Below are 20,458 nucleotides of genomic sequence, written 5' to 3'. Positions count from 1 at the left end.
AGCAATGAGCAACCGGAAATCATCATGAGGATACCAGGAATATGGAAGAGGATGAACCAGGGAGTAGCAGAGGAATGAAAAGGAGCAGACAAGTGAAGCAAAGACTAATTGCAACTATTTAAAAATTTGTCTAGGTCAAAGGGTACAAACTTACAGTTGTAAGATGAATAAGTTCTGGGGATCTAATGTACAGCATGGTGATTATAGATAATAATGCTATATTATATACCTGAAAGTTGCTAAGAGAGTAGATCTTAAATGTTCTCACCAGAAAAAAGAAATGGTAATTATGTGATGTGAGGATACTTTTGGCTAAAGCTAAGGTGATAATCATTTTGCAATATATACATGTATCAACCAACACATGTACACCTTAAACTTACACACAATATTATATATCAATTATATTTCAATAAAGCCAGAAAATTTTTGTCTAAAAATTTCCATTAATCCAATCTGTAATGTAATCATTCCTAATAATATCAAATCTTTCAGGTTGACTAGAAGAGACTAGCTATGCAGAGCATCTTAGTATGATTTCTATATATTATTTCATTAATCAAATATTTTATGTACTTTTAAAATATAACATTTAAAAATTTTAATCCTTTCAACTTCATGAAGTACATATTATTATCCCCATTTTACAGATAAGAACACTGGGTTTGAGGAGGGATTAACTTTTTTTGTTTTGTCACAATGAAAAGAAACTTAATCAAAAGGTAATTTTATTGAAATGCTAGAGAGGGTATGGAGAAAAGGGAACCCTCTTGTATTGTTGGTGGGAATGTAAATCAATACAGCCACTATGGAGAAGAGTATGGAGGTTCCTCAAAAAGCTAAAAATAGAATTATCATATGACCCAGCAATCCCACTACTGACTGGGCATATAACCTGAGAAAACCATAATTCAAAAAGACACATGCCCGGAGCCTGTGCTCCGCAACGGGAGAGGCCACAACAGTGAGAGGCCCGCGTACTGCAAAAAAAGAAAAAAAAAAAAAAGACACATGCACCCCAGTGTTCACTGCAGCACTATTTACAATAGCCAGGTCATGGAAGCAACCTAAATGTCCACCAACAGATGAATGGATAAAGAAGATGTGGTACATATATATGATGGAATATTAGTCAGCCATGAAACGGAACGAAACTGGGTCATTTGTAGAGACGTGGATGGACCTAGAGACTGTCATACAGAGTGAAGTAAGTCAGAAAGAGAAAAACAAATATCATATATTAACGCATATATGTGGAATCTAGAAAAATTGTGCAGATGAACCGGTTTGCAAGGCAGAAATGGAGACACGGATGTAGAGAACAAATGCATGGACACCAAGCGGGGAACGGGGAGGTGGGAGGTGTTGAGAGATTGGGATTGACATATATACACTAATATGTGTAACATAGATAACTAATGAGAATCTGCTGCATAGCACAGGAAACTCCACTTTGCTGTACAGTAGAAACTAACACAACATTGTAAAACAACTATACCCCAATAAAAAAAATTATATTGTAATATTTGGTATCTGAAAGCATACAGATATAGATATAGGTATATCTCCCAGCTGCCCTGAATAATTATGCCTTAGATAACTGGCTATTGTCCTCTGATATCTGCTCATCTGTTCTTTTCTTTTTAAAAAATATTTAAAATATTTTCTAATATGTTATAATTATGTTCATTTCAAGGTAAAAATGTAACAAAGAAGAATTATCCTTTACTTTTCTTCTTGAATCACATCTATGCATACCCATACACACTTCCTTTTTTGGTGATAAGTGGTTATCTTGAAATAAAAAAAAAATTACTAAGCATAAAAAATCTCTGACACAAGATAATCAAATATCACACCTGGACTGATCTTCTAACTTCACAAAAGAGTAAAAGCATAAGTTATTGTTTTTATTCAGTAAGCTAAGGGAGAGATTTTATTTGCATATTTTGAAACATTAGCAACCAAAGCAAGAGCCAGCTAATGAGAAAGTGTGAGCTTCCTTCCTCAAAGCTGAAAGGAATGTCATTTCCACCAACACTTAACAAGTGACCTTTGCAGGGAAGTTTCCCTTAAAATGTGGCTGGCAGTAGTTTAAGCTACAGCATTTTCTTCCTGATACAGAATCTCCAGGCATCACCTAAGAAGGAATGGTTTGCTCTGGGCTGATCGGACCTGGGGCTTACAGACCTGAGGAGGTCATCTGGAGAAGAATGCCTAACTGTTTGAAATGCCTTCCTGACACTGTCTTGTGGTTTATATGTGATGTGTCGATTAATTTACTTCAGTTCAAGAAACATTTCTTACTATACTGGAAACAAGCACTTGTATTCAATATTGTAGGACATAAAAAGATCTAATAATCTAAGTCACCATTGTCTCTTGCCTGGATTATTACAAAAAACAAACAAATAAAACCAGTCCCAACCTCTCCCCTCCCCCAAAAAAACAAAACAAAAACAAAAAACTGGCCTTCCGGGGCTTCCCTGGTAGCGCAGTGGTTAAGAATCCGCCTGCCAATGCAGCAGACACGGGTTCAAGCCCTGGTCTGGGAAGATCCCACATGCCATGGAGCAACTAAGCCCATGTACCACAACTACTGAGCCTGCGCTCTAGAGCCCACGAGCCACAACTACTGAGTCTGTGTGTCACAACTACTGAAACTCACGAGCCTAGAGCCCATGCTCCACAACAAGAGAAGCCACCGCAATAAGAAGCCCATGCACTGCAACGAAGAGTAGCCCCTGCTCACCGCAACTAGAGAAAGCCGCGCACAGCAACAAAGATCCAATGCAGCCAAAAATAAATAATAACTAAATAAATTAAATTTTTAAAAAACTGGCCTTCCCCCATCTACTCGTGTGTCTCCATTCTATTCTTCATATTGCAGCCAAGTGTGCTTTTTTGTTTAATTGGAGTATAATTGCTTTACAATGTTGTGTTAGTTTCTGTTGCACAGCAAAGTGAATCAGCCATACGCATACACATGTCCCCTCCCTCTTGGACTTCCCTCCCCCAATCCATCCCACCCAACTAGGCAATCACAGAGCACCAAGCTGAGCTCACTGTGCTATATAGCAGGTTCCCACTAGCTATTTTACAAATGGTAGTGGATTTATGTCAAACCTAACCTCCCAATTCATCCCACCCTCTCTTTCCCTCCCTGTGTCCACACGTCCGTTCTCTACATCTGCCTTTCTATTCCTGTCCTGCAAGTAGGTTCTTCTGCCCCATTTTTCTAGATTCCACATATATGCGTTAATATACAATATTTGGGTTTTTTTGTTTTTGTTTTTTTTATAAATTTATTTATTTATTTTTGGCTGCATTGGGTCTTCGCAGCTGCAAGCGGGCTTTCTCTAGGGCTCTAGGCGCACGGGCTTCAGTAGTTGTGGCACGTGGGCTCAGTAGTTGTGGCATGCAGGCTCAGTAGTTGTGGCTCACAGGCTCTAGAGCGCACGCTCAGTAGTTGTGGTGCACAGGCTCAGTAGTTGTGGCTCGCGGGCTCTAGAGCGCAGGCTCAGTAGTTGTGGCGCACGGGCTTAGTTGCTCCGCGGCATGTGGGATCTTCCTGCACCAGGGCTCAAACCCGTGTCCCCTGCATTGGCAGGCGGATTCCCAACCACTGCACCACCAGGGAAGCCCCTACAATATTTGTTTTCCTCTTTCTGACTTACTTCACTCTGTATGACAGACTCTAGGTCCATCCACATCTCTACAAATGACCCAATTATTTTTATGGCTGAGTAATATTCCATTATATATATGTACCACATCTTCTTTACCCATTCATCTGTCAATGGACAATTAGGTTTTTTCCATGTCCTGGCTACTGTAAATAGTGCTGCAGTGAACATTGTGGTGCATGTGTCTTTTTGAATTATGGTTTTCTCAGCTTATATGTCCAGTAGTGGGATTGCTGGGTCATATGGTAGTTCTATTTTTAGTTTTTTAAGGAACCTCCATACTATTCTCCACAGTGGCTGTACCAATTCACATTCCCACCAACAATGCCAGAGGATTCCCTTTTCTCCACACCCTCTCCAGCATTTATTGTTTGTAGATTTTCTGATGATGGCCATTCTGACCAGTGTGAGGTGATACTTCATTGCAGTTTTGATTTACATTTCTCTGATAATTAGTGCTGTTGAGCATATTTTCATGTGCCTCTCGGCCATCTGTATGTCTTCTTTGCTGAAATGTTTATTTAGATCTTCTGCCCATTTTTTGATTAGGTTGTTTGGTTTTTTGATATTCAGCTGCGTGAGCTGTTTGTATATTTTGGAGATAAATCCTTTGTCTGTTGCTTCATTTGTAAATATTTTCTCCCATTCTGTGGGTTGTCTTTTCATCTTGTTTATGGTTTCCTTTGCTGTGCAAAAGCTTTTAAGTTTAATTAGGTCCCATTCTCTTATTTTTGTTTTTATTTTCATTACTCTAGGAGATGGGTCATAAAAGATCTTGCTGTGATGTATGTCAAAGAGTGTTTTTCCTATGTTTTCCTCTAAGAGTTTTATAGTATCCGGCCTTACATTTAGGTCTTTGCAGATGACATGATACTATACATAGAAAATCCTAAAGATGCCACCAGAAAACTACTAGAACTAATCAATGAATTTGGTAAGGTTGCAGGATACAAAATTAATGAACAGAAATCTCTTGCATTCCTACACACTAACAACGAAAGATCAGAAAGAGAAATTAAGGAAACAATCCCATTTACCATCACAACAAAAAGAATAAAATACCTAGGAGTAAACCTACTTAAGGAGGCAAAATACCTGTACTCAAAAAACTATAAAACACTGATGAAGGAAATCAAAGATGACACAAACAGATGGAGAGATATACTATGCTCCTGGATTGGAAGAATCAATATTGTGAAAATGACTATACTACCCAAAGCAATCTATAGGTTTAATGCAATCCCTATCAAATTACCAATGGCATTTTTCACAAAATTAGAACAAAAAAATTATACAATTTTTATGGAAACACAAAAGACCCCGAATAGCCAAAGCAATCTTGAGAAAGAAAAACAGAGCTGGAGGAATCAGGCTCCCTGACTTCAGACTATGCTACAAAGCTACAGTAATCAAGACAGTATGGTACCGGCACAAAAACAGAAATATAGATCAATGGTACAAGATAGACAGCCCAGAGATAAACCCATGCACCTATGGTCACCTAATCTGTGACAAAGGAGGAAAGAATATACAATGGAGACAAGACAGTCTCTTCAATAAGTGGTGCTGGGAAAACTGGACAGCTACATATAAAAGAATGAAATTAGAACACTACCTAACACCATACACAGAAATAAACTCAAAATGGATTAAAGGCCAAGTGCACTTTTAAGAACATAATTCTGACCTCATTCCCCTTATTAAAAACTCTAATTATTTCCTACTCCCCCCAGGATAAAATAATAAATTATTAGGACTGCATGATGAAGTCCCTGACTACTTCAGTCAGTCTCATGTCATGCCACACTCCCCCTCATTCATTAAATCTCCATAACCCTGACTTTTTTCAGTACTTAGAACACATCGTTTTTTCTGAAATCTTAGATACTGTTCCCATCTACTTTTTCAATTCCCTTCTCACTTTCACCTAGCTATTTCCTACTCTCCATTAGAATTCACTTTAAACATTACTTCTTCCAGGAAGCATTCCCTAATCCCCCAGACTAAATTATGTCCCCTTATTGTATGCTCCTGTTAAAACCTGCATTTCTCCATCATTATACTGAACACACTTATAATTATTGGTTAACGTCTGACTTTTCTTTTTCTTTCTTTTTTTTTTAAATTTTTGGCTGTGTTGTGTCTTTGTTGCAGCGAGAAGAGGCTACTCCTTGTTGTGGTGCACAGGCTTCTCACTGCTGTGGCTTCTCTTGTTGTGAAGCATGGGCTCTAGGTGCACAGGCTTCAGTAGTTGCAGAATGCGGGCTCAGTAGTTGCAGCACACAGGCCCTAGAGCATGCGGGCTTCAGTAGTCATGGTGCATGGGCTCAGTAGTTGTAGTGCATGGGCTTGGTTGCTCCACAGCATGTAGGATCTTCCCAGACCAGGGATCGAACCCATGTCCCCTGCATTGGCAGGCAGATTCTCAACCACTGTGCCACCAGGGAAGTCCCAATGTCTGACTTTTCTGATTGACCAGAAGTTTCATTAGTGCATTTAAGACAGTGGTTACCTCCATTCACTATTATTATTTTTTTTTTTTTGCAATACGCGGGCCTCTCACTGTTGTGGCCTCTCCCATTGCGGAGCACAGGCTCCGGACGCGCAGGCTCAGCAGTCATGGCTCACGGACCCAGCCACTCCGCGGCATGCGGGATCTTCCCAGACCGGGGCACGAACCTGTGTCCCCTGCATCGGCAGGCAGACTCTCAACCACTGCGCCACCAGGGAAGCCCCTCCATTCACTATTGAACGAATAAAAGTAATTAAAAATTTGTTCACTGCCCTCAGAAGAATCACAGTCTAGTTGAGCAAACATACACACACACACACACACACATACACACACACCACTTTTAATTTTAAAACAAGATAAACTAAGTGTAGGAGGGACATGACATGCAATGAGAGTGATAGGAAAATAAGGAAAGGAGACATTAACTTTTAGTAAGAATATGTAAAATAGCACTACTTGAGCTGAGCCATGATGGATGGGAAGAACTCCGACAGGAAGAATGGTGGGAAAGGATTCCACAAGGAAGGAGGAGACAAGGTATGCAGAGAAGAGACTACAGGTAGATTTGGGCAAAGGCAAGTACTCCACTGTGACTGAGGTATAGCATGTTTGGAAGGGGATGGTGCAAGACAAAGCTGGAAAGGTAGGCTGGCTTTATCAAACTGAATATCAGACTGAGGTATTTGTGTGTTATTCCACAGGCAGGAGGATCAGATCTGGCTTTAGAGGATATTCTCCATCATATAGAATTAAATAAAAGAGAAGGAGAAAAAGAGGAAGAGAGATCACTTAGGGACTGTTTAGAGATCTAGTTCCAGTAGATAGCAGTCTCTCCACACTCTCAATATGTCTGTAAGCATTTTAAACACACAGCAATAAAGAAACCTCTGTCCTGCTGCACATAAGCATTTCCAAGGGAATGCAGGTTATCCTATGGATACTACAGATGACAATTCCAAGAGAAGAAAGGATCTATTCAGCTAAATTTATGCTGAGAGGTGCAAGTTCCAAAGTTCGAGTGGTTTTCTCATGTTTGTTTTTTTTTTCAGCTTTATTGAGGTATAATTGACAAACTTGTAAGATATTTAAAGCTTACATTGTGATGATTTGATATACGTGTATATATTGTGAAAGAATTCCCCCCAAAGAGTTAACTGACACATCCATCACCTCACGTTTGTCTTTTCTTTTTTTCTTTTTCTTTTTCTCTTTTGTGTGTGTGCGTGTGTGTGTGTGAGAACATCTAAGTTCTATGCTCTTAGAAAATTTCAATTATACAATAGTGTTATCAACTATAGTCACTATGCTATACATTAGCTCCTCAGGCCTTATTCATCTTATAACTGAAAGTTTGTACCCTTTTACCAACCTCTCCCTGTTTCCCCCACCCCAAAAACCCTGGCAACCACTTTTCTATTCTCATTTTCTATGAGTTTGACATCTTTTTTGGTTCTTCATATAAGTGATACCATGCAGTATTTGAAACAGATTTTTATCAGGGCTGATTAACATTATCTCCAGTAACAGTGCTGCTCTTTCATTTAAAGAACAAAATGCCTCAATTATGTAAAGAAAAGAAGGTGATCTGGGTTTTTTTAATTATTAATTAATTTATTTATGGCTGCATTGGGTTTTCATTGCTGCGCGTGGGCTTGCTCTAGTTGAGGCGAGTGGGGCCTACTCTTCCTTACGGCGCACGGGCTTCTCATTGTGGTGGCTTCTCTTGTTACATAACACAGGCTCTAGGCGTGCAGGCTTCAGTAGTTGTGGCACACGGGCTCAGTAGTTGTGGTGTGTGGGCTTAGTTGCTCCACAGCATGTGGGATCTTCCAGGGCCAGAGCTCAAACCCATGTCCCTTGCATTGACAGGTGGATTCTTAACTACTGCGCCACCAGGGAAGTCCCGCTGATCTGGCTTTTGAGTACAAAAATAATAGTAGAAAGTTGAATAATTAAAAACTCTTCCCCTATTTCAGGAAAATGAATTTTCATACACAGCTGGTATAACCACAATCTACCTAAAAAACTAATTTGACAATCAGATTCCTACAAGCAAAAGACGTTTGATAATATTTCTATTTTCTATGGCACAGTGCCTTATGCATGAATTCGTAACACAAGCCTCTCACAACTTTGAAATTTCTTACATCTTTTCTAAAGAATTTGACTTTTTTTTTCTTACTTTCAGGTGCTTTGTTTGGCATATGATGGGCATTCCTTTTGCATGCATCTCAGTAACAGAGTGTACGCAGTTTCATATATATGTGGGTATCTTTCTTTCCTAGGTCCTATATAAAGTATTTGCAAGAAACTATGGAATTGTAATTCCTCCAAGGATGAATATTGCTCCATTTATATAAAATGTATGTTTCACTGCTGTTTCTGTGCATTTCTGCAGACTTAATAAGCTTTTATTTCAGTTCTGAATCACGATGTAATTATGATTAATTTTAAATGGCAATTAAACTTAATATATGTACTTCAAGTAATACCTATAATTAAAACATCAGTAATATGAATGGTATGACGAAGGTCATGCACGCAGGCACAGGCATTGACAACTAAGTTAAGGCTGCCGTTTGGCTGAGAACAATTTTACGACACTACCCTGATTTCAGAGATACATCCTGATTTCAGAGATGCTAATGTGTGGGTAAAGGAAATACATCACAGAGTCAATGAAATATGGTAAGTCCTGCCTCTGCAACTAGATTATAAGTCTTTGAAAGTTGGAATCTGCATCCAAGTAGGATGTTCTCTGTAAATAACCTCACCTTGATTCAAACTGACCTAATAAGAAAGTATATTGGCTCACAAAACTGGAAAGCCAGAGTGATGTGGGAGAAGCTTTCAGGGTTGGTTAACCCAGGGGAAAAATTATGTGATCAAGAACTCAAGTTTTGGGCTTCCCTGGTGGCACAGTTGTTAAGAATCCACCTGCCAATGCAGGGGACACAGGTTCGAGCCCTGGTCTGGGAAGATCCCACGTGCCGCAGAGCAACTAAGCCCGTACGCCACAGCTACTGAGCCTGCGCTCTAGAGCCTGCAAGCCACAACTACTGAGCCCGCGTGCCACAGCTACTGAAGCCCGTGTGCCTAGAGCCCGTGCTCCACAACAAGAGAAGACACTGCAATGAGAAGCCCGCCCACCGCAACAAAGAGTAGTCGCTGCTCAAAACCATGAGAAAGCCCGCACGCAGCAACAAAGACCCAACACAGCCAAAAATAAATAAATTTATTTTTTAAAAAACTCAAGTTTTTTCCATCTATCTGCTTGTCTTCCTTAATATCAGCTTCATTCTGAGGCTACCCTTTCCTCTTCCTCAGTGGTCTTAAGATAGTTGTCAATAGCTATCGAGGCTACATCCTACCCCTTAACATCCAGCCAGAACAATAAGTGTCTTTTTCCAGAAGCTTCCAACAAACATCTATGACTTGTTAGAATTGGTTCACATACCTATTTTTAAGCCAGTTACATGAAAAGGGGAGGGATTATCCTGATCAGTTTAGATTAATCAAGCATCCAATATAGAATTGGATTTGTTTCTCCTGAGGCATATGGAAAGGTGAACTCTTGGTCAAAATCAGAGTTCTGTTAGTAAGGAAAAACAGAATAATAATTTCTGCCTACTCCAGAATCCTCCTGAATACTTTTTCAACTCCACTAGTCCCTAGCACATGACACACTAATGGTAATTTCATTAAGACCAAGGACTGTGCCTTACTTATCTTTTCTACTATCTTTAATTTCCTGCACATAGTTGATGCCTAATAAATATATTATTATTGTGTATAATAGTGGTTGTGTTCTTTGCCAAAAGAATCTCGAAATGACCTATAGTTTTCCTTCTTTATTCAGAGGTGAAGCCCTGTAACAATAGAAAGAAAACAAAAATCTTGCTTGAAAAAAATCAGCCCAGTAAAATTCTTGATATTCTGAAGAATTTCATCGACATAGCAGCTTATCCATGAAAGCAAAGTTGAAGGTTGTGTAGTAGATGAATAGTGAAACTTTTTTTTTTAAGAAACAAGATATATTAAACAAAGCTGTTTATCAAGAACTTTAGAAAAGATTCAGGGACAAGATAAGGTAACCTTATGTCCATATCAAATGATTGCTTTTTGTGGAACTCTACTCCAAGGAAGATAGAAAGGGTAGCGAGTCTAGCTTTTTATTTTCTTCTTATTCTGATTCTCTTCCAATATGAATCATTTCTTGTTCTAAACTATTCTGATTTCCTTTCCTTTGATCCCCAAGGTCTGAAGACTAAAAAATAGACAAGATCTGTTTGGCTAGATAATCTTTTTCTCCTAGGTAGTCAGAGCTCCATGCCTTAGAGACTTTTTTTCTCCTATTCTTCCCATTGTAAATGTCTCAAGGGCACCAGAACGTGAGCTCCACAAAGGCAGGGACTTTGTCTTGTTCCTGCATCCACAGTTCCTACTACTGTCTGGCCCAAAGAAGGTGTTCACTAATTTTTTTTAAATGCAATAAATGAATGAGAAGAATGTCATTAAGAAGAAGAAATGATGTTACTATATAGTGAATTGTGGAATATTAATACTGTATTGTATTTTCCACCTAGAAAATTCTTTTAGAGTTTTAATGAGACGTGCTTGGAAAATGTACAATTTAAAATTTCATGGTAATTATTTCCCTATAGAAAATTGATATCTTCAAGGCACAGATCTGGAAAAACCTCAAATCTTGATTTTCAACAAAATAGAAATGTATAACTCAGTTTTACATATGGTTTACAAAAAGATCTTAGAATTAAATTAACAAAATGTCTTGCACAAAGAAGGCATTTCAGTGATTAATTTAATTACATTGTCATAAATTGTCAAGAGTTCAAAAGACAAGTAGATGATTTGTGAAAAGACACTGCCATGATGAACTGGAGAGTTTTCCTATTCAAATGCCTTTGGTTACTTTTCCACCATATACAGATAATGCCCCAAAATCCCTAGAAGGATTACTATGTGTGTGGCACTTAGATGACAGATAGCAAATAGAGGGGGAAAGTGTTGGAAGAGGACACATCTCTTTCATTATTCAATAAAATTGAATTATAATTTTAGGAAAAAGGCTGGATACTTAATATTCCCAAAGTGATTTCTGGACTCTGAGAATGGCAGTCTATCAGATGCGCTATACGCATCATCTCATACACCCTCCTACACCCACAGGAGGAAAACGTTTACTTCTGTGCTGCTTATTATGTATGCTTGAAGGAAGCTTTTGAAAGAGGGTGACCAACTCCTTTCAGTTTGCCAGGACTTTCCCAATTATACAAGTCATATGTCCTAGGAAATCCCCCAGTCTCAGGAAAACTAGGACAGTTGATCATCCTACTTTGAAAACTCCTTTTAAAAAATAATAGAAAAAAAAAGGTCGTGAAGAACGTAGGGGTAAGATGGGAATAAAGACACACAGCCCTACCAGAGAATGGACTTGAGGATATGGGGAGGGGGAAGGGTAAGCTGTGACAAAGTGAGAGAGTGGCATGGACATATATATACTACCAAACGTAAAATAGATAGCTAGTGGGAAGCAGCCGCATAGCACAGTGAGATCAGCTCGGTGCTTTGTGACCGCCTAGAGGGGTGGGATAGGGAGCGTGGGAGGGAGCGAGACGCAAGAGGGAAGAGATATGGGAACATATGTATATGTATAACTGATTCACTTTGTTATAAAGCAGAAACTAACACACCATTGTAAAGCAATTATACTCCAATAAAGATGTTAAAAAAAAAACACAAAAAAACAAAACAAACAAGTCACTGATGGGGCCAACTTTTACAAACATGGACTTGTATTCCTACTTGGTCAGCATCAATTTGTAACTCAGAAAGTCTTTGTGAAATATTGAAATTAAAATGGCTTTCCTGTGGGGTTAAAATTAATAATAATAATAATAATAATAATAATAATAATAGAAAACTTACTTGGACCTACCCAGGTTTCCTAACGCACTTCTTTTCTCCTTCCTGTCTTTTCCCAATTGCTCTATTACAATTCTAAAATGTTTCTCTCTTGTACCTCTACTGTCTTGTTTCCCTTCAGCTTGTAGTGGACTTACAAGCCAAGGTTTGGTTTATAGTTTAATATTGATTATATTTGTTAACTTCTAAGTAGGTAAATGACCTCCATGAATTTTATCTGAGTTTTCAGAAAAGGTGATGTAGGTACATTGAAAGGCCTTCTTTTCTTAGCCTTCGCCTTTGTAATGAGGGATCCTAGAATAAAAATGAAAAGTAACAAAATTCTGTTTACAGATTTGAAAATAGAAGTGTATGACAGTCTTTGACGGCATAAGGATACCTCTTTTTTGGGATTCTCCCTCAGTTTTTAAAAAAGTGATTCAATTTAAATTTTCTTCTAGTCTAGTGTATCCCAAGCTGGGGCATGCTGGAGATAATTTTAAGTGATATGCAGTGATGACATCATAACTAACTTGGGCAATGAGAAAATTATATTCCTTTCACTTTTCTTTTAGTAACATTGATTTTGGCACGAACAAAAATTTCATTTTAACATCAACATGTCTTTTTTTAATATTTGTTTAATTATTTTGGCTGCGCCGGGTCTTAGTTGCAGTACGTGGGATCTTTAGTTGCAGCATGCGAACTCTTAGTTGTGGCATACATGTGGGATCTAGTTTCCTGACCAGGGATCGAACCCAGGCCCCCTGCACTGGGAGTGCAGAGTCTTAGCCGCTGGACCACCAAGGAAGTCCCATCAATATGCGTTAACACCTCTCTAAGACCTACTAATCTTCCTTTGTAACAAAGAGTGAGTCAAGTCTTGGGCTCAGAGACCAAAAGTGTCTAGCTGGAATTTGATGAAAAGTTTTTGTTTTTGTTACATTTATCTTCATGGTTACATTCTACTTATGAAAATAGAAACTGTTTTTTTAATTTTCAGGAGTGATATAGAGACATTCTTCTTTTAAGGTAAATGTATGTAAATAAAAATAATCAATTTAAAGGAAAAATAGTTGGCGAAAACCATGAAGGTGAGATAAGGATTACTTAAGACAGGAAACCTTGTCCAGGTAATTTCCACATACTCAAGGAGAGATAGAGGATAGCCTGAAAGAGGATAGCATCTAAAGCTCCCCCTTTCCCTACACAAATACATGCCCTATTTCCCTAAAGCATAACTGAATAAAACAGTGTAGCATACTATGTCAAGACACAGAACCTCAGATTTCTACCAGGATTTAAAAGGAAAACACTTCATAGTCTCTGTTTTTCTTTCTCATAGCAGAATGCCCTTCTTAGCATTCAACAAAAACCACGACTAGCACTGCGGTTGGACTTAACAGATTCCTTTAAACTCTAAGGTCTTGGCATGTCCAGAACCTGGATGCATTATGTGGGAGAGCAGCCATGAGCTCTCCATGATATTAGTGTTAGAAAGATTGAAATGAACATCCTTGAGTTTACTTGTTGAGCTGGCATTTAGAAACAGAAACTTTAAATGGTGTTTGGTTTCTGTAATTTCTCATTCCCTTTTATGAAACTTTTTTTAGGTATCACATTCATACAAAAGAGGATAAATCTGTGAGAGAGCTTTCATCAATGGTAAACTTTGTTTTTATTAAAATAAATGATGCCATGATATTTTGCCTTCTAGTCAATATTAGAGACAATATAATTTGACATTTGATTAAATTATTTGGAAACATCATATATCTTATCTTGGATTAAGATTTGAGAAAGCTGTGTTTCCCAAAATACCAACTTCATCAGATTAACTTCTACAATATTAATCAACCAAGTGTTTTTGAGCTTCTACTATATACTCAGCTCACGTAGACACAGAAGAACACACAAAGACTTATAACTCATGTATTCTTCTCTTAACAGATGTATGATACAAATAGGCAGACTCTGAGAACTAATCCACATAAAATAATTATATAGTAATAAATTGGAATAAGTACTTAAATGGTAAATAGGATAATAAAGATTTTATATGGAAGTTATGTAAGTTTACAAGGGAGTTATATGAAGAAGACAGAAATAAATGAAGGTTACGACAGTCCAAGAAAGTTTTGTGATGGGATCCTGTTTTCTTTTTAAAAGGTGGATAAATTTTGAAGTAAAACTTAAAAAAAGATAAAGGTGTTTAATGATTGAGATGTTGATTACAGCAGGATTTGGCATGATATCAGGAGGGGGTGTGAAGGAAAATATGTAGAACTAGTGCTATCAGCTTGGGATGGAGCATGGATTTTGTGAGGGGTATTGGTGAGAGAAAATACTGGCATAAGTAGAGTGAGACCAAATTGCGGAAGACCTTGAAAACTAGCCTCAGAGGATAAGCTGATTCCACAAACAGTAGAGAAACCATCTTCATAGGGTCGTTGTGAGAATTAAATGAGGTAATATTTGTGCATAGAAATGGTATTTTAGGAATATTTGTATAGCAGTAACAGGTAAACTTTATTAAAATCAAAGAAGAAAATTAGAAAGCCAGATAGAAAGCTATTTCAATATTCTGGACACAGTCAGTGAGGGTCTGGACTAGGGTGGTATCATTAGAGATAAAGAAAAGAGGCAAATCTAAAGCATATAAAATTAAAATCTAGTAATTTTTATTCAATCATTATTCAACATTTATTGAGCAAGTACTATGTGTTAGGCACTGAGCCAGGCACATGCAGAATTAATGGAACTCAGGAAGATTCTGTACATAAGAAATTCATGAGCAGTGTCAAAGATTTCTGAACTAGGAGATTAGAAATAAAGGTGGTTCTTGGTAACTCCCTGGCCGTCCATTGGTTAGGACTCGGCCCTTCCACTGTTGGCGGCCCAATTTCAATCGAAGTGGTTCTTAACAGAGAGTCAGGGGAACTGCGATGGGGAGTGGATAATCAGCTCCAATTTGGCATTTGAAATTTGACGAGAATACGGATTGTCCATCACAGTTTATTTACCAAACACTGGGCTAGATGCTAAAGCTACAGGAGGTGTAAGACAAGGTCCCTATCTTCAAAGAGCTAACACTTAAACCAGGAAGAGAAGACAAATTAACAAAATGGTAAATGACAATATACAGTGAAATAAGCTAACTGTCAAACAAGTGGGACAGATAACAAATGCTACAAACATTCAGAAGCGGGAGGTAAGCACTGTGGGTGGAGCACTGAGGCTGCTTTGTGGAAGATGTAGTATTTGTGCTAAATGCAGAAGATCTGGTGGTAACAACAATGGAATAACTACTATTTGTTCATTGTTTACTTTGTTTATATCATCTTCTTCACATATACTACCTCATTTAATCCTCACAGCAATCCTATGATATAGATACAGATGAGGAGATGGCTTGGAGAGTTGAAGTATGTTACAGGAGGTCATATGGTTGGTAAGAAGTAGACTAACCCATGTTTGACTCAAATGACCGCACTCTTAGCCACTTCTCTACAAGGAGAAGAAAGAAGCTGTAGAATTGAAAGTAAGAAATAGATTCAAGGGGCATGCAAGTGGAGATGTACTAAAAGCAGATTAGAAACTTGATCTAGAACATAATAATAATGATAGTTAATACTAATATAGTAGTTACTATGTAACAGGCACTATTCTATGCGTATCACAGGAGCCTACTTAATACTCCAATCCAATGAAGTTAAGTTCTATTATTATCCACATTTTACAGATAGGGAAATTAGGTGACACTGTTAGTAAGTGGCAGAGCCAGTATTTGAACTCAGATATTCTGACACCAGAATCCATGCTTTTAACCCACATACTATCATGACTTTTGAATTAAGCACAAGTTAAAGTTAAGTCTTAGAATTTGGAAGGGGAAGATATAGAAGACTAGGAGGGCATAAAAATGAGCAAGAGAATGACTATAAAGCCAGGCCAAGGATACTGCTTTAGGGGCACACACAGTGGGGACAAAAGGGGGAAGGCATGCTGACAAAGGAAATAGAGTGATGAACCATCAAAAGACACTAAAGACAGGTTTGTCCATCAGAGAGCGTGGTCATCAGAATAAATGTTGCTGAAAAGAGAATATGGAAACTTCCCTGGCGGTCCAGTGGTTAAGACTCTGAGCTTCCAATGCAGGGGGCATGGGTTCAATCCCTGGTCAGGGAACTAAGATCCTGTATGCTGCACAGCGCAGCCAAAAAAAACAAAAGGAGAGAGAGAGAGAGAGAGAATATGAACTAAATAAAACTGACTGAAAAAATAACACTGGTTTTCTTATAGAAAGCGCTCTTAGGGATGGAAGTCAAAGTCCAGGAAGTTACTAAGAGAATGGGAGAGGAGGAGGTAGGGACAGTGACGGTGGACCACACATTTTAGGAGATTGACAGTGAAAGGAGAGAGAGAAAGAGCCTGAGCTAATAGAGTTAGCAAGGTCACTTCTCTTTGCTGCCCTTAGGGACTTGGCCATAGACAGTTACTCCACTCCTTCCAACCGCTAAGCTGGAAGAGAATGTCCACAGAAGTTCCTCCTTTAATAAGTCAAATGGAAATGATGCATTAGTAAATGGACAAACAGGATCTCATTGTGAGTTCTTGTGATCCCTTTCAGGGCAAGTCTGTTCTGTACTACTCGTTCTAGCCCTTCTTTATATACTCTTTTGAGTTGTAGCTTAGATATTGCTACTAGTAGGCTGTTTCATGCCTTTGAGTTTTTCCACTTTGTTGTCTGTTTATATTCTGCAAGGTTCAACTCAAGTGCCACAGTCTTTTAGAGGCTTTCTCTGACCCCAGTCTGAGTGAGACTATATCCCCACAGAACCCCGTTCCCACCCTGTCATAGCACCTGCTTCATTCCCCTACAGCTGTTAGCAATTTCATTGGTCTCCACTCACAGATGACAATCTCTTGTGAAAAGAGAGTAAGGTTTTCATGGCTGGCTTGGCAATGCCAAACACAAGCCTGACATAAAGTAGGCACTTGTAAGTGTTCATTGAACAAAGGTGTAAATAAAGGAAAGTAGGATTAGAAAGCATCAAGTAGCACTTCATTTGTCTATTCAGTCCATCAGTCATCCTGTAAGGACAAGCTGAGGACTGGGCTTCCAATAGTCACTTAACTTTATTTATTAATTTTTAATTTAATGTAATTTTTTACTGAAGTATAGTTGATTTACAATATTATATTAGTTCCAAGTATACAACATAGTGATTCAATATTTTTATAGATAATACTTCATTTAAAGTTTTTATAAAATATTGGCTATGTTCCCTGTGCTGTACAATATATCCTGGTAGCTTATTTATCTTATTTACTACTATTTTATACAAAGTAGTTTGTACTTCTTAATCCCTTACCTCTATCTTGCCCCCTCTCCCTTTCCCCCACTCATAACCACTAATTTGTTCTCTGTATCTGTAAGTCTCTTTCTGTTTTGTTATATTCATTCGTTTGTTTTGTTTTTTAGATTGCACATGCATTTGACTTTTTAAAATTAATTTTTATTGGAGTATAGTTGCTTTACAATGCTGTGCTAGTTTCTGCTGTACAGCAAAGCGAATCAGCCATACATATATATATATCCCCTCTTTTTCGGATTTCCTTCCCATTTAGGTCCCACAGAGAACTGAGTAGAGTTCCCTGTGCTACACAGTAGGTTCTCATTAGTTATCTGTTTTATACTTAGTAGTGTATATTTGTCAGTCCCAATCTCCCAGTTCATCCCACCCCCCAGATTCCACATGCATTTGATTTTAATGTGGCATATCACACCAAGTTCCTCACCCATAAGATAAAGTCTGCTTATAATAATAAAATTTTTAAAAAAGATGAAGTCTGCTTAGTCTCTAGAAGCTGAAAAATAGGGATTTTTAAACCTTGTAGCCCCATTTCACCGTATCCTTAAACAGAAGTGGAAGTGGGAATAAGCATTCTTATTCCTTTTCACAGACAAGGAAACTAAGGCAGAAAGCAGAAGAAGAATTGCAAGAAGCTCATCTCTTTTATACTTAGGTTCTCGGGGTCTCTCAAGGATTAAATGATTGCTCAGTCTGTGCCAAGTTTCTAGATGAGATTGGCCTGTGACTCTTTCTATTCTCCATCAGTCACCTACAGATACTCATCACCCCATGACAGGCTCCCACTCCCACAACCCAGTAGTCTGCCCTGGACAAATCTGTCCCTATGCCAAATACATAGTTACTTGCAAAAGCATTACCCAAACACTATCACAAATCTTCCTATCAGCCAGGGCTCTTCCCCAGATGGGCCCATTCTAGTCTTGCAGAACAGAATCTGAACCACCAAAGGCTAGCCCCCGTCTTGCAGAAGCTTGTAACAAAGGGTAGGGGGTATGGGAATCATGAGGTACGAACAAGTTGGTTAGTTGGTATTTATTTGATCCATTTTCTTTAATCCACGTGAGATGAGCTAAACAAATTGTTTACCTGGTGTCTGTCCCCTGAGGCCTGAGCGTTCAAATACACTAAACAGATGATTCACCATAAAACTCCAGTTCTGTCCATTTGTAAACCCCCAGCAAAGTCAGGTTTTCAGGTTAAGGGGGCTGTGCTCTTTGCTGATTTGTAAGTTTTAAGGCAGTTGGGTGTCTGGCTCCACTTAGTGCTGAAATGTCATAGTGCAGCCTGGTTCCGTTTTTCCACAGCCATAAAAAGCAAGGAAGGGGTAAACTATTGACCACTTTTCTGTTTTAGGAAGATATGTAGCAATCATGTTCAATTTGAGAAGTTTGAAGTTCAAATCCTTCAGTGTTTGTGCTGAAAATAGTAAAAAATGCAGGCAGGGCTTCCCTGGTGGCGCAGTGGTTGAGAGTCTGCCTGCTGATGCAGGGGACACGGGTTCGTGCCCCGGTCCAGGAAGATCCCACATGCCGCGGAGCGGCTGGGCTCGTGAGCCATGGCTGCTGAGCTTGCGCGTCCAGAGCCTGTGCTCCGTAACGGGAGAGGCCACAACAGTGAGAGGCCCGCATACCGCCAAAAAAAAAAAAAAAAAAATGCAGGCAAGAAATATGAGGCCAGAGTTGGAGTCAAGAGGAGACCCTCTGGCTACTATGTGGTAAACCAGTTTGGGTTCTTGGTCTGTGTTCTTTGCTTTATAGATAATGCTGCAGATCCTTTCAAAATCACTGTCCTCATGCCATTCCTAAGACTTCATGGGAGAGGGAAAAGGGCCCAAAGTGAGGCTAGAATCAGAAGCTGGAGGCTTTCAATAGCATCACTGTATTAGCCCCAATTTTTAGTTTACCACATACAAAAGATGAGATGGTACATTACTGGGTTATTTTAGATTTACTAAACCATCGGGGGCACTGTGTGCTTCTAATAAACATTTTTAAAGGATTAATAATGTTCTATGTTGAATTTCTTTCAAACATTGCACCATAAAACACTTATTTGATCTTCAGTGTCATTCTCTGTCCATCAAGAATTTGGTCAAGTCAGGGGCTTCCCTGGTGGCGCAGTGGTTAAGAATCCACCTGCCAGTGCAGGGGACGCAGGTTTGAGCCCTGGTCCGGGAAGATCCCACATGCCATGGAACAACTAAGCCCGTGCACCACAACTACTGAGCCCGCGCCCTAGAGCCCATGCTCCGCAACAAGGGAAGCCACTGCAATGAGGAAACCACGCACCGCAATGAAGAGGAGCCCCCGCTCGCCGCAACTAGAGAAAGCCCGCGCACAGCAATGAAGACCCAACGCAGTCTTCATTTATTTATTTAACAATTAATTAATTAATTTGAAAAAATCTCACTGACTGATGAACAGGTGGGTGATCGTTCTGAGCAAACAACCAGACTCCACAACTTGAATTGCTTCCATATGATGTTTTATATTGGTTGAGGAAACATATTGCATGGCTTTGGAAAAAAAGAATTTGATCCTGACATAGTTTTATTTTAATAAGGACAAAGGCTTCATTTTATGTCTGCAAGACAGAGGGGTCATGCTTATTACTAGTATAATCCTCGGGTTTTACGAATGAATAGAGTTATAGAAATGAGATTGCATCTGAGTAAATACATTAATCTGGTTCCAGGCACATTTCTTTTGGCTAGTACAATTTCAATTGTTCATTATTCTCACTTGAATGGACCTCTCTGTGTAATCATAAAAACATTTTCTTAACAACCAGTACCAAATAATTAAAAGGATAGGATACAGTGCCCTTGTGCTATGATACAGAGATAACTCTATAACCTTTATATAAAACTTTATAAATAACAAGGTACTTTTTAAATCTTAAGACACAACTCATCTAGATATTTATTTATTTAGGCTGCACCAGAATCTTCATTG

This window comes from Hyperoodon ampullatus (assembly GCF_949752795.1).
Source record: "Hyperoodon ampullatus genome assembly, chromosome: 3".
Taxonomy (NCBI): Eukaryota; Metazoa; Chordata; class Mammalia; order Artiodactyla; family Ziphiidae; genus Hyperoodon; species Hyperoodon ampullatus.
This window is presented reverse-complemented; position numbering follows the sequence as displayed.